The sequence below is a fragment of the Plodia interpunctella genome, chromosome 10 (assembly GCF_027563975.2).
Source record: "Plodia interpunctella isolate USDA-ARS_2022_Savannah chromosome 10, ilPloInte3.2, whole genome shotgun sequence".
In the NCBI taxonomy this organism is placed as follows: Eukaryota; Metazoa; Arthropoda; class Insecta; order Lepidoptera; family Pyralidae; genus Plodia; species Plodia interpunctella.
The window spans coordinates 8,413,738-8,428,567 of NC_071303.1; the positions used below are offsets into that span (position 1 = coordinate 8,413,738).

The following is a 14,830-nucleotide window of genomic DNA, read 5'->3' on the forward strand; positions in this document are numbered from 1 at the left end:
AGCAATTATTAACTTTTGCTGCGGGGTCCACCCGAATATCTCTGCGTTATCCTCCAGGTCTTGTGTCCACCTCGCCGACGAATAAGTCATATCGTCGCCAGTGAACTTGGGTATGGAGTCCACCACGTTCATCAGATTACCGACCTTGTTGCTATCGTTTTTATCGTCGTCAGGCATCTTTTCGTTTGTTTGCACGTAGTCCGCGTCTTCTTGCTAACCTCGTTCGTTTTTATTTTTGGTTACCGGCCGGTGAAACGTGCAAGCCACTAATCCAATTATTGTGATGTAAGTCTTCCGAATTATTTAGACCCAATATTATCCCGGACGAGAATTTTGTGGGAGGGTCTAAATAAAATAATATTTTATGTTAACTCTGCATTCTTTTATTATTAAATCACAAAGAAAAAAAAACCTTACGCGCTTCACAATGTCCTGTCTTATATCTTATTTCTGTCATTCTTTTTTTTTTTTTTAGAGCGAGCTAGCTACATCCGCTCGTTCGGAAACCATCAACTTCCGAATTAGCCTTTCTTAGCGTTCAGAAATTAATTAACAAAAAAAAAATCCTACATATATATATATATATATATATATTTAAAGTGCTGTTAACTGTGTTGTAAATAATCGAGCTGGAGACATGATACTGTCGAGATGCGAAGGTGGTTCTGTGACCAGGTATAGAACATATTGTTACAATTTTACCAGAAGTTACATTTTTGTACTATTTTTATTTTTGTTTGCATAATTTTAATTGTAAAAATTATCTACAATTTTTGCATTGCAGATAGTGTGAGTACAGATGTATTAATTATTTGTCATACATTTTCTCTTATATATGAACTTATTCGCGGTTGAATTTTAGGCTACGAAATAAACTTAGGTACCTAAAAATAAACACTCATTAAAAAAAAAGTAAAAATAACTATTTAAATATGATTTATCGATTGCGTTTATATGTACGGATAAATTAAATATATTGTAGTTAAAAAGAATTACAAGTGGAATGATAAAGTGTAATAAACAAACAAATGTCTTTGTTTTATTGTTTACTATTTACAAACAATTTTAAACCTCTTTGTTTCATACGTACTCTTAAATTTACAGCTGATGAATATCAATAATTTTATAATTTAAATAAAAATTAATCCTAAAATTTTGAAGGTTTGCCATACATAACTCCTTTTCAACTGAAACAAACAAACGAACCAAGCTTTAATTTCATCAATTTTCGTGCAAATGTAAAAAAATATTTACACAATGTGATAAGTTGCGACTTTCTATAGGACGAACGTGAAAGTTTTCGTCATACGATTACATATTTTCAAAAATTGTACTTATCATCTTATTCTTTAAATGAAAATATGTTAAAATTTTAGATGTAATAATAAATGTAATATCATTCAGGTGTTTTAGGTCCAAAAGGCCATCTAAATGTGGTCCAATTGTCACTTTTTGCCTCTGCGGGTTTTTAGACCCAGATTAGAATCTGGAAGTTTAAAATTAGACGCAAAGCCAAAAAGTGACGTAAAGCGGGTACTGTAAACCCTATAAAATGCGTTAACCACTGGAACACAGTTTTTTTGTCAGTTAATTTGCATTCAGTTATCAAGCCATCGGAATGGTTAATTGTGAGTTTAACCGTTAAACTTATCAGATAAAGTGTACACGCAACTATGTCAAAACTAAGTGCGTTTACACATGATAATTCCTATAAGGGTTTTGACGGTCCCTTTCGAAATATTATTTTAAAAAATCTGAACTAATATTATAAATGTGAAAGTAAATTTGTTACCTCTTCACGCTCTATCTACCAAACCAATCAAGTTTTGCATACATATGTAGTTTAAAATGTGGAGAAGGACATAGGGTACCTATCATCCCGGAAATATAACTGTTCCCGTGGGAAATTTACGTAGCCGCGAGCAAAAAGCTAGTATTATAAGGTAACTATCAAAATGAAAAAATATCTCTGCTGGGAAACTGCAATATAGATAGTTTAGATATTAGTACAGGATTGTATTCAACATCAAAAGCACGCACCTTATGCATAAAGAGTGGCAGAGTATAATAAAATTAAAAAAAAAAAAAAAATTTTCGAAAGATACTGACAAAATGTGTGAAATATTCCTTGATGGACAAGGTTGCATGATTTAATATTTTATAAATCCCAATGAACTAATTCAAATGTGACCACCGAAACACCATAATAAGGTCATCATTAACTCAACGATTCGTTAAAATTCTCAAATAAATTACAACACGGTGATAAAAAACGGAATTAACGATCCCATACAATATATTGTCTCGTCAGTAATTGCATACGGAACCCATTACAAATGCATAAAACTTTAATTCCATAATATAAATGGGTAATTAAGTTGAAACCATGTGAGATGCATTGGTTGTAAATTAAATTTATGAATTATGATCTCAAGCAAATTGAAATTACAGACTAATAGGTTGGTCATTAAAATATGTAATTAAATTACAAACAAGAAAGGTTACATTTTTGGTACATGTTTTTAATGCCAACGAATGGTAACGAACTATTTCAAAAAAAACGGTCTACCAATTGAAATAAAAGGCAATTTAGTTTAACATGATTAATATTGTATGGCATAAGATTACCCACTATACACTATGATATTATGTAACATTTTGGACTGGAAAATTATGTAGGAGTACCTAGCTGTTTCCTTTCAGTCTGGTCCAGGCAGAAGGGGCAAACTCAAGAAGTGCTGGCTTGATATCGTCAAGGATGATATGCGTGCCAATGGGATGCCGAAGACCATACGAAGTGGAAAAGAAGTGGACCGTAGGCGAGCGAATTCGAAGTCAATTAGGAATATGCTCAAAAGCTATTCATTTCTTTGTAAAGTTTAGGTACTGTTTTGGATAGTTACAGTTTCCACTATATGTTTACATTATGGCTGTCATATCGTAGCAGAGTGGAACTCCATTCAGTATTTAAAGGGTGCTTTGAAATGGTGTCACAAAATTTTTAATATCCTCAAGGATTCTTATATCTTCGCGAATATGATCGTAAAAGTTTCCCCCGTCATCGGGCGGGTGGGTTATAATTCATTTTTCTCCAGTCAAATTCAGTATGGAGCTCTAATGTGGCACTTCAGATGCAACCCCTATAAGGATCCGCGACCATGTTTTTTTCGTATACTTTTTGTTTGTCGTTCTTTCTCTTTCTTACATTGGAAAATTACTATCTTCCCTCTCTTTCTCCTTATCGCTGACGCGTGGGGAGGCAGTAGGAAAATATGATACGTTTTTTAGGAGTTAAATTGATTTTTCGGAAGTGTGTAGACCATTTTTATGGTTTGGCGTAGTTAATATAAATAAGGAAGGAAAGTTGTCGTTTCGCGTATGTTATTTATTTGTTGTTTTTCTTTGGTTTTACTTTGTTTTTGAAAAGGTATCATTTTTGACTATAAAACAAGATAATAAATCTTATAAGATCACTTCCTTACTTCATTAATCTTTCTTATTAGAAAGAAAATTCGTACTAAGGTGTCCTCTTAGTAATACTCATAAAGCATGCAGGTCACCTTCAATCAGGTGGTCCAATGTACAAAAAGAGATTGAGATTGAAAATCCCCACGACACGACAACTCTGACGCAGCTGTGTATGAGGAGATATTAAATGGGATAAGAGATGAATCAAATCAAATCATTTATTTGTCAGAATACAGAATTACGAAGAAGATTTTTTAAATATGCGATATATGCTTATATATAATAACTAAGCAGTTATTATTAAAAAAGTTTTTTTTAAAACAATAACTGCTTAGTTATTATTTAAAAAAAAAACTTTTAGCGTTTAGCGTACGTAGCGTAAATTGAAAAAAATACAATACAACACTTAAAAAAGCTTTTCAACATTAAACATGTTAATAACACCATTTGCATTCGGTTTCGGCTCATTTTGGTGCAAATAAACAGATTAATTGGACATTAATTAACACAAATTGAGGATGCTTTTGGGATTGTCTGTAAGTTATTAATTGTATTAGTACAGCGATATGCAATCGGAATTAATTAATTTGAGCGCTCTTTACAAGTCACGGTTTTTGACTTAATTTTAATTGAAACAACTGCATCTGTGAGAATCCTATCTCTGTCTTTCATCAGAACATTTTTATGTTTCCTTCCGCGGCCGCTAAGCGTCGGAGCCCAGGGTTCGATGTCCTACTTATTTCGAATCATCATTTAAATAGTATAACTAATGAGTTGTGATTTTTGATATCCAAAAGCATTCGAAAGTGAAAAACGGTAGAAAACACATTCGCGGTGTTGCCAAGCGACTATAATAACGTTAACAATCTATTATCTATAATATACTATTATTATAAAGAGGTAAGTGTTTGTGAGTTTGTACGTTTCAGGCGGGTAATCTCCGAAACGACCGAACCGATTTCAAAAAATCTTTCATCATTAGAAAGATACATTGTCCAATATTGCTATGCTATATTTTATCTCAAAATTCCCACAAGAGCAAAGCTTCGGTCAATATGTAGTTTCATCTTTATATAGATAGGTACATTATCTATGCTATATTTAACCTAAAATTCCCACGGGAGCAAAGCCCCGGGCAACATCTACTGTATAATATTTTACATCAGAATTAATGAAGTAATATTAGCTTAGCTTTATAGAAATTCACTGATTTTAAAAACATTTCCTTGATTATCGTTTACAGTAGACACGAGAAGAGAAGCCCAGTTGCATCTATCTCTTTTACACTATGTTTTTGTTTCTATATCGTGAACGACATAGAGTAAGAAGAAATTTTATACAGAGTTCTACTGGTACGTATGAGTGTATTGAAATCAGTACAGTTATTTTAGAAAAAGAATGCTATATTTTGGTTTGTTTTGTATGAATTAAATTTATTACATAAGGGAACATAAAGAAACAGAAAAAAACACTAACAACGGCGGACAAATCCCATCTCGTCAACCAATAGAAAAGACAAATAGAAACACAATATTTTGTTGATCGAATCGTATCGTAATGAAATACTTAATTATAAATTGAATTCTGTTGAAAATATTTGCAAATTAAAGCTTTCTGTGTATGTACGTATTACTGAATAATTTTATTTTAATAACGAGTAATTTTCTCTATAATATTGTTATTTCTGTTGATGTGAAATTATATTTAAAAAAAAAAACTAGTTTTAATATTCTCCGGCTTGTTATTTCACCCTGTACTAGGACCATTCCGTCGAGGCGAGTAAGGGACACATAGCCTTGATAACTATAGGCTACAATAGCATTCCCAAGGATTGACGTCAGCATACACAGCTGAACGGTTCCATTGACGGTTGAAGTCAGCATACACAACCGAACGCTGTTTTACGCTGATACCGGGCTTTGCGGAATCACCACTCCGAAAGCATCCGCAAATACGTGACAATGAGAGAAATAGGTTTAATATTTTCAAATTTCGATAAAATAACATTTTACTATTCTATTTCCTGCCAATATTAATGGATAAAATTAAGTCAGTAAAAGGAAAGAAATAAAACCACAACTAGAAAATAAAGTAGTGATCATCCCGCCGTCGCACGAGGTCTATAAACTTTCGGGAATAAGTTGTCTAAATAACAGTGAAAACTGTATCAAAATTCGTTGCATGCTTTATAAGAATAAAACTTAAAATAAACAGGGAAAACAGAATTTTTATGCTATGTAATGATCATTGAATTCCAACTCTCACAATTCTCTTTGGAATGTTCACTAAATCCCAAGCATAATTATTTCATGGAATCTTAAGAAGACCATACGCACCCGATTAAAAATATATTGATAAAAATCGTATTCGCATAGAATGAAATCTCATGATTAATTAAATTCATTTTCTTATGGCATCCCCTTAGGTAGGTACACTGAAAACTGGGCTACGGTGTCAAAACAGAGGTATTTAACTGGGGGTGCTTACCCTACTTTGCTCGTGCTAATCAATACAAATAATCGACGACGGTTACGCGATGGCCAAAATCGCAATAGATAAAAAAAAATATTTTTCATTTTTTCATTTTTTTTTCATATGATATTTTATTGATCATTAATTATTTATTTTTCTATTTTATTCTCATTGTCAAACAATAAATACATATAAAAAACATTCATATGGAAAACAGTTAATTTACTGTATGAACTGTTACTGTCTTTACCAAATTTAATTAATTAACAAAAGAATAATCTCGATACTACGAAGCACGGAAAGACAGGCCAAATAGAAAAAAAAAACTTTTCAAAAATTCTTCTTCTTTAAAAAAAAATTCTTAATTCACAAATCAGCCAGCATCTTTTCAATACGCGTCTAAATAAAGAAGTTAATAGGAGCCGTCTCCATAATTCCTACGCGAGTGCCTTTCAAACTGTCCGGATAATCCCTGTCTGGACTATTGTTACGACGTTTAATGATGTCATTAAGCAAACAAAAACATCTTTTCTTTTGCTGCACCGCATTTAAAGTTCGACTTTCCAATTTTGAACTCTATTTCTATGGAAAGAAGGTATCGGTTTTAAAGTAAAGTTTTTTTTTATTTGTCATGTCAACTAATTGCCTGTTTTATTAGGTTATGAAAAGGAGGTTTTGTGCGGTTTTCACTAATTACGGATCAACAAGTCTGAAACGTGAAGTTGGTTAATAAAAAAATAATAAGTATTTATCAATTACTTATTTCCTTGACTGGTATAAGGTTTTTTACTAGTTATACTTTATATAGAAAAGTGTATGACGCTAGTTTTACGTTGTCACGGTAAAGTTTACTAATTTATTATGGCACTTAATATAATTATTTAAATATGGATTTTATTTATTTATATATTAAATCCACCACGGATTTAATGTGATATAAATACATTAAAATCTTTGTATGAAAAAGCCGTATGTACCTAAGTCATATCATAACTCAAGGGTTCAGAATTAATTAGTTTTAGTAGAAAGGTTCCGTTTAGTGGTAAGGATTTTCAAAAAACAGATTTTTTTAAAACGTTTATCATTGTAATGATGATACAGATAATATTCATAACATAGTAAATAAACTGGCAAACACTTTCGAATGCAAAGTATAAAACTTAACACGACTACGGAAAAGTTATTAGCTTTGCGTAAAATCAAATAAAAAAGAAACAAACAAACATCGAATCAAAATTCGATTTATGATAACGCACAGCCTCTACACCTGTCTACCGTCTCATCTATTGAAAACCCGAAACGAGGGTGTGTTACCACCCCCACCCTCCTCCTTCTCCCCTTTCTTTCCTCTAACTCCACGTCGTCAACCATATTACTTAGGCCTTAACTTATGTGAGGGAACGTGCGTTCTCCCAACAAACAAAAATACACTTTATCCGTCTCCGTTTTCGTTCCAAATTTATTTGCACGGAAAAACCAATTTATATTTCAGCGACACAACGCGAAAAGTGCTGTAAGTTTTTACGGATAGAGTAGATTTTTGCGTGTATGCGGTTTAGATCAATTTTAAGATAGTAGTTGGTACCGATTCCTTTGCGTTACTTTTTCGTTCTTTGTCGATGTATTTTATGCGAGTTTAAAGTCTTAAACAAGTCTTATACAAAGGAAAATAAATATATGTTTGGAAGTGGATCACTAGTTAATCTGCCATAATTTTAATTGCGAAACTAGTGTCGTGAAACAATTTCTTGACATTTTTTACGTCAACAGTATAAGGACGTCAAATTCAGTCTTGATAATAAAAACAGTAAACACTACTACAAAGAAACGTGCTTGTTTTATGCAGTGTAAAAGTCCAAAAAAAAAAAAAAGAAGAGGTCGTAAATCATCATCTGAGTTAATCGATTGCAAATTGAAATTGAAAAGTACCGAATTTCACCTGAGTATCACGTGGGCGATATGAATCCGAAGCGAAATTAAATTCGCTAGAAACCCCACTTTGTTCACGCAAGTTCACAAAGTGAAATAAATAAGTGAAATAACACTTCCAGATACTTTGTTAATCAAATATAAATCCATTAATAAAAGCTTCTGTTCGACGCTTCTTAACCGCTTTGAATGATACTCACTAGATCAGTAAAATGCGTCACAAGATTGTTTATTAGTCTTCTCATGGAATAGTGTCTTCTAAAATTCTTCTTTGCTCTGTACACCATATTACACGATCATTCTGAAAAAAAAAAAACTTTTTAAAAATTAAAAAGTAAAAAACAACGGTTTATTTCTTTGACGAATTGTCAAAACATGAAGGAAAAACTCATATTTCGAATACCTACTTAATTTTAAAATGGCAGAAATCTATTCGATACCATTTGTTTGACAGTTACATACGTATGTAACCTACGCTCTCAAGTTGGTGACAATTTTTTTAAGCGAATTAAAAAAAAAAGCGTAAACAATTAAGAGTTTAGAAAAGAACAATTTGGTTACCTACTAAATTGAATCAAACCATTATCGACTTACTAAAAAACAGTACAGCCCCAAAACTCAAAATACGTGTAAATCAGCCATTAATCGGCAACCTACCAATCGCCATCCTAGTAATGTTATAAATGCGAAAGTTTGTGAAGATGTATGTGTGTATCTTTGTTACTAATTTACGCAAAATCTACCTTGTACACGGGTAGAATATAACCTATAATATAACACATAATACTTTTTATCCGGAAATTTCCACGGGAGCGATGCCCCGGGGCGTAGCTAGTTACCATAGATAAAGTAGTCGCAACTACCAAATAAATTTGACAAGAAAATTATATTTCAAAATTATTTTTGAAAGTTTCCATTATCGCCGCCTGGTCAAATATCCATGTCATTTACTAGAAATTTCCACTCCTTCCTTTTCTAACATTCTCTCTCATCTGATTGTTTTCCCGGTCGCTTCCTCAGCCGTTGAGCATCGGAGCTCAGGGTCCGCTAAAGCCCCTACCGCCTATATCCCTAACATTATGCCTACGTAATATGAAACATGTAATAACGAAAGAGCATTATAAAATGGGAATAAATATCGCGGGATGCGAGTCATCTCGGAGTTTAGGGAGAGTTTTCCATTTTTCAAGACACAATCCACCCTCTTTCTAAACGGTGGTCTATGGTACAAGTTTAGAAGTTAAGCGATTTTAATAAAACATTAAAAAAAAAATAATCTCTGTCTCTGTCTATTATCCCCTACTATCCCCCATTGGAAACAGGCGTGATAACAGTAATACATTTTAACAGGTATAAGGAGTCCAAAAGGATGGCTGAGGAAAATCAGACATGGAAGTTACTCTATAACCAAGACACAACTATTATTTAATTAAAATGAAAAATCCTTTTACGAGTAGTAAAATTATTTTCAGTACAATAATATCATCAAGCGGCCCGTCCCATCTTCGCTCTATTAAAACTATAATGAGTTTTATTATACGTCTAAATCTTCCTCGCGAATCACTATTAATTGGTGAAAACCGCAAAAAACCGGTCCGATAATTTTTGACTTTGTTGCGATCATACGGGGTACTTCTTTTTTAATTAGATGGTATATAATCTAAGAATTTTACACGTAGACTTCAGGTACGTAGGCATTAGAATACGTCACCATTTAAATAGAACATTGAATGAAATCATTATTAATTTATAAATGAAAAATATTCCACTGAAGAGAATCTACTGCTTTAAGGAGTAGATTCTCTTCAAGAGATTTAAGGATTTATGGAGTAGTTTCTTTTAGGAGTAAAGTAGTTGTGGAATATTTTTAATTTTACTCTTGTTTCTTACTATCAATCCCTATACGACATGAGTTCTGCCTATGTAAATTAAATCATCATCATTATATCGAGTGTGTTATTGCTAACACTGGTGTCAGATTATATATAACCCCGACAACTCTGGTGTCAGATTGTATACAAGTCGCCTAAAAACATCTGACATGATGTTTCCGACTACTTACCGCCCTCTAGTGGCAGGCAGTCGCATACACACTAGTGAACTAAACTGTCCACCAGTGTACAGGTTTCCTCACGGTGTTCTCCTTCATCGGAAGCATGTGGAGGTCTATGAAAATAGATTGCTATACAAACTCATATGGCACGAGTAGGATACGAACCTGAGACCTTTCGATCCACAGGCGGGCGTCTTAACCATTCATTAAATCAAATCAATTCAATCAAATATCGCTAACACTAATGCCTTGTGCGGTATAAAAACTGTGGAAGTTCGTTTTTCTCCCGGCTCCTTGGCAGTTTTGATGCATCGCAATATTTTTGTGTCCGCCGCATTCGCCTGTGACGTCACGTGATATATAGGCTTTCGGCGCCATCTTTTATTTTCTTATGAGGTGTAACGTTGCTTATATTTTTTTTTTCTCGTCGAAAACGCGAGGCGAAATTGATTAGGTTATTTTTTATTTTAACTTTTACTGGGTTTTGTTTTTTATATTAGGTAAGTACCTACTATAAAAAGTTCAACAGTCCACTGTTTTGTATTGCGGACTACTAAAATAGGCTAACATAGGTCCACTGTTGAACTCTCCACTGGAAAAAGTCCACTGGAAAAAGTCCACTGGAAAAAGTCCACTGGAAAATGTCTGTTCTATTTCTTTAACACAAATATTTACTAATACACCATTCTATTTTATATCAGGGGTTACTTATAAGATAGCTCTAGTTATAAGTTTAACGTGACTGTGTATCTGTCTGTGCTATCGTAGCTCTCAAACAGATAAACCGATTTTCGTTTAGGTTTTTTTTTGTATCATAGATAATTTTATCCCGACGTGTTCTTAGCCATGGTTCATGAAAATCGGTTCAGCCGTTCAAAAGTCGTAGCGAAATGAAATCTTTAATGTGCGAAAACGGGCGAGTTTAATGTCTGTTGTGTACACAAATTAAATTATTTATATTTAACAATGAAACGCGAAAGTTCAAAATCCATACTAATACATGTAAACTGGAAAGATTTGAATTTTTGTTTTTTGTTTGTAATAAATAATCTCAAGAACTACTGGGCCGATTTTGATTTTTGGCATAGAGATAGGCGAAACCTTCAGGAGTGACATAGGCTACTTTTTATTATGGTTTTACCCGAGTGAAGCCGGGGCGAGTCGCTAGTTAGTTATAAATAGGAAAAGTGTCAGATGTATTACACGGTTATAAGCATACGAATAATATTAAATATATTTTCTTAAAAATTCGTAAAAGAATTTCAAAACTTAACACCACTCGTAAATTGTATAAGTACTAAAACCAGTTTCAGCAAGTTCAAGAGATTCTAATTACGCTGAGCGTAACGCCAAAAAGTACGTCATGACTACGCCACGTATACGCGAACAGAAGTGGGGCTAAGACAAAGGGAAGTTGGGAAAAAAAAACCAAGAAAGCCGTGCGCGTTGCTATGTCTACCTCATATGTATGGTAATGGAGGCTTAGCGTCAGTCGGTTAGGGCGCGTCCATAGACAATGTAGAATTTTAGAAAATTTTATAAAAAAAAATATTTGTAATCGTTTCATGTGATATTCAATGTAATTTTTTTCTTATATTATACTAGCCACCCGTCCCGGCTTCGCTCGGGTAAAAACATAATAAATCATGTACCTACACCTAAACCTTCCTTAGGAATCAAACTATCTATATAAAAAACCCGCATCAAAATTCGTTGTGTATAGTTTTAAAAATTTATGCATACATAGGGTCAGACAGCGGGAGTAGACTTTGTTTTATACTATGCAGTGATAACAAACAAAATTGTTGACGAAAATTTTATACTCAAATCTGAACGCAACTTTACAATGTCCGATACATAAATATATACGTCAGGTGCTCTGAAACCAGGCACGAATTTATTTTTCAAAAGATATTTCTTCCAAGATTTGCGGCGGAACTCACACAGTCTCCAATTTATTTACCTTTTCTATATATATGTGGGTGTATGTTGTGTATGGCTTCATTTACAGGGGAGATATGAAAAAACTTCGCCGGTTTAGAAGCTTTAAACTTGTATTTTCAACTTGCGTGCTGTTAGGTTTGGTTATTTTATATGGTAGAATATATATTTTATATTATTGTGGTATTTTTATATATATTACAAATTTTAATAAAAATATATTAAATTTTAATTATTTAAAAATTAATATATATATAATTTATAACAAGATACAGCTGACTTATACAATAAAGGATTATTTAATAAAAATTTAAGTTATCTCAAATGGAAGCATCAGAATATTTTAAATTGTAGCATAACTTTTTAACACTGGCTTGCAAAAAATAAATCACATTATTTAAATAATTAAAAAGAAATCCTTCAAATCAGCCAGCATTTATAGCCATCAAATTGGCATTCTTAAAAAAAACCTGTCTACCTCGCGCGTCACGTAATGCATCAGTTGTAATCTTCTTACATCTTCTCAATTTCGAGCCCACCCCCCCCTGGGGATTACACCCCCGCGCGGGTGATTTTTCTCCCTTAATATTACAGTATTTTGGATAGTTGAATCTGAATAGGTTTATTTTTACACTATATGCCATAAGTATTTGCCGTATTTATCGGATCTATTTTTCAATTAACAGGATCTATGTAGGCATAGATTCTGGAAACATTCAATTAGCTGTTGTGTTATTTAAAATTTTTGTTTTAATATTTTCAGCCAGCATTTTTTATGTATTTAGGTTTTTTACATTTATTTAAAGTTCATTGATTGTCAGTAAACTACTTTTGCTATCACTAATTTTTCGTCACTATTTTTAGGTGATTACTTAAATTAAATATACTAATCATTTCACTGTTCCGTTTCGTAACATACATTATTATTATTTATAATTTAATATATGCGCTTACAAGAGATAATAAACAAAAATTGTTTCCACTAAACATATTAGATGTCCCCCTGACACACGCCAAAAAAAAACATAATTTCCTTATATCCAACCAGCCAAGACATTACCATGGGTCTAACAAGACACAATGGCTTTGCAAAATAACTTCCCTCCATATATAGCGACCACACCAATTAGACCTGCAACGTCCCCCGCGCGTATCTAAAAATGGACGACCAAAGAAAATTGCAGTACAAAGTCAAAATTCAACTTACGTTGGTCAGGGCTGCCACCCACTCGGCGTCACTCGTTTCTAGTGATTGATGACGTAGGCGGGGCGAATCCAATCATTATCCGTGATGCATGGCCTTGGTACCCATCTCTAGTCTTGACTTCGCTGCAGATTCGAATTTTGAAAATTAGTTTAGCGAAATTGATGTTCGATTTTCATTTTTTTGAGAGAAGAAATGGCCAGCTATATTTTTTTAAAACGTTATTAAACTTTGGTATATTTATTTTAATAGTGCAATTTTAGGTCAGTTTAAATAAAAATTAAGCTAACTTAGGTGATTTCCTCAACCAAAATTAAGTTTATATTTGGACGTCGATTTGTTGTGTTTCTTTTTCACATTTTTTTAAACACAATGTAGAGGGACTACTAAAAAAAAACTTTTTTTTTTAAATTTAAACAAACACTGAAGCTAAGTTCTACACTCCACCAAACTCAATGACACACTGAACCCGTCACAAAAATCACATTCGCAAATTTGCATTTTAAAGCGTAGGTAGGTACATTCTAACCCTTGCATAATTAAAAATATGCGTGAGTTTAAATAATCGCTAAGAATTAACCCCTTAGATGCAAATGAGCCGTGGATGCCGGAATCACAACTGATCTTTTCGACCCAGGTGCGTTTTATATTCTGCATTATTTTATAACACGATTTCTTGTTGAGAAAATATTTTTTATAAAACAGACATTCAAATTATGAAAGTTATTCGAAAGTCTGATAGCAAAGCCCATGAAAAAAAAAAATGCTTTTAGTAATCGTAATTCATCGTGATACACAATATAATATTTTTTTGAATAATAATATATTCAGACAAAAAAGTTCCAATAACCTAATCATTTTATAATTCCAAGTTGTCACCGTCTAATGCCACTATAATTCCAAACATCTGTGCGTGGTTCCAAAAAAGACAAGAAAAAAAAAACAAATTAATTTATGTCGTCGAAACACATTTTGACCCCATGCTCAACGAATTACAATCTAAAACATTGGTGCGAACGGAAATTCTTTCAAGATAGTGCACCTGCAGCCACGGGGGACATTTGAATTAGAATTGGTCGCGGAAGGCCCCAAGACGACGTTTCGCTTACCAGTTTTTGTTGTGTACGTTGAACCGGTTAATTATATTCTTTTTTTGAACTTTAAATCGTTTGTTCGCTATAAATTTTTAATACATTAATTTGGAGATATTAATTTATTTCATTCAGCTTGTTGATATATTTGACTGTCTGCTGACATTTAAAAAAATATTTCACTGACTTTAATTTACTAATAAAAAAATGCTCGTGAATAGTATTATGTTTAACTTAGATTTAAACGGGATGGCCTAAATTAAGTTCCATATATAAAATTAATTATATTTCTGAAATATTTGGATGCAGTAAAGAAATATGACAAGGTGTAAATTATGACAGGTGACATGAAAGTCATAATTTGAAGTCAAAAGTTAATAATTAAAATAAAACTATATGTTAATAAACCAATCGTTTAAACCGCCGCGGTAAAATAATGTTGTAACTTGCAACTTTAACAATTTATTGGCAAACTCTTTAACATCAAAACTTTAGTGATCATAAAAGCTGAATCGAGAGTATAGGCAATCAATATATTTGCATATTACAAACCAATGTTGACACAGCTTTCCATAACATCCTTCCCCCTCGATTAAGGCACTACACGAAATTCTCACGAAGACGTCCCCGAAATCTTTCTCACGCATTAAAAAAAAAAACATGAATATATTA

At 32.8% G+C, this 14,830-nt stretch overlaps 1 long non-coding RNA gene across 1 annotated transcript; it reads right to left on the minus strand.

Moving 5' to 3' along the window:
• Positions 1-909: 909 nt before the first annotated feature.
• On the minus strand, positions 910-13,501 carry LOC128673060 (uncharacterized). The gene is made up of 4 exons (XR_008405037.2): positions 13,358-13,501; positions 13,071-13,192; positions 8,070-8,170; positions 910-1,187 (listed from the first exon to the last, which is right to left on the minus strand). It is a non-coding gene; the product is annotated as an uncharacterized LOC128673060 (long non-coding RNA).
• Between the last annotated feature and the right edge of the window lie 1,329 nt (positions 13,502-14,830).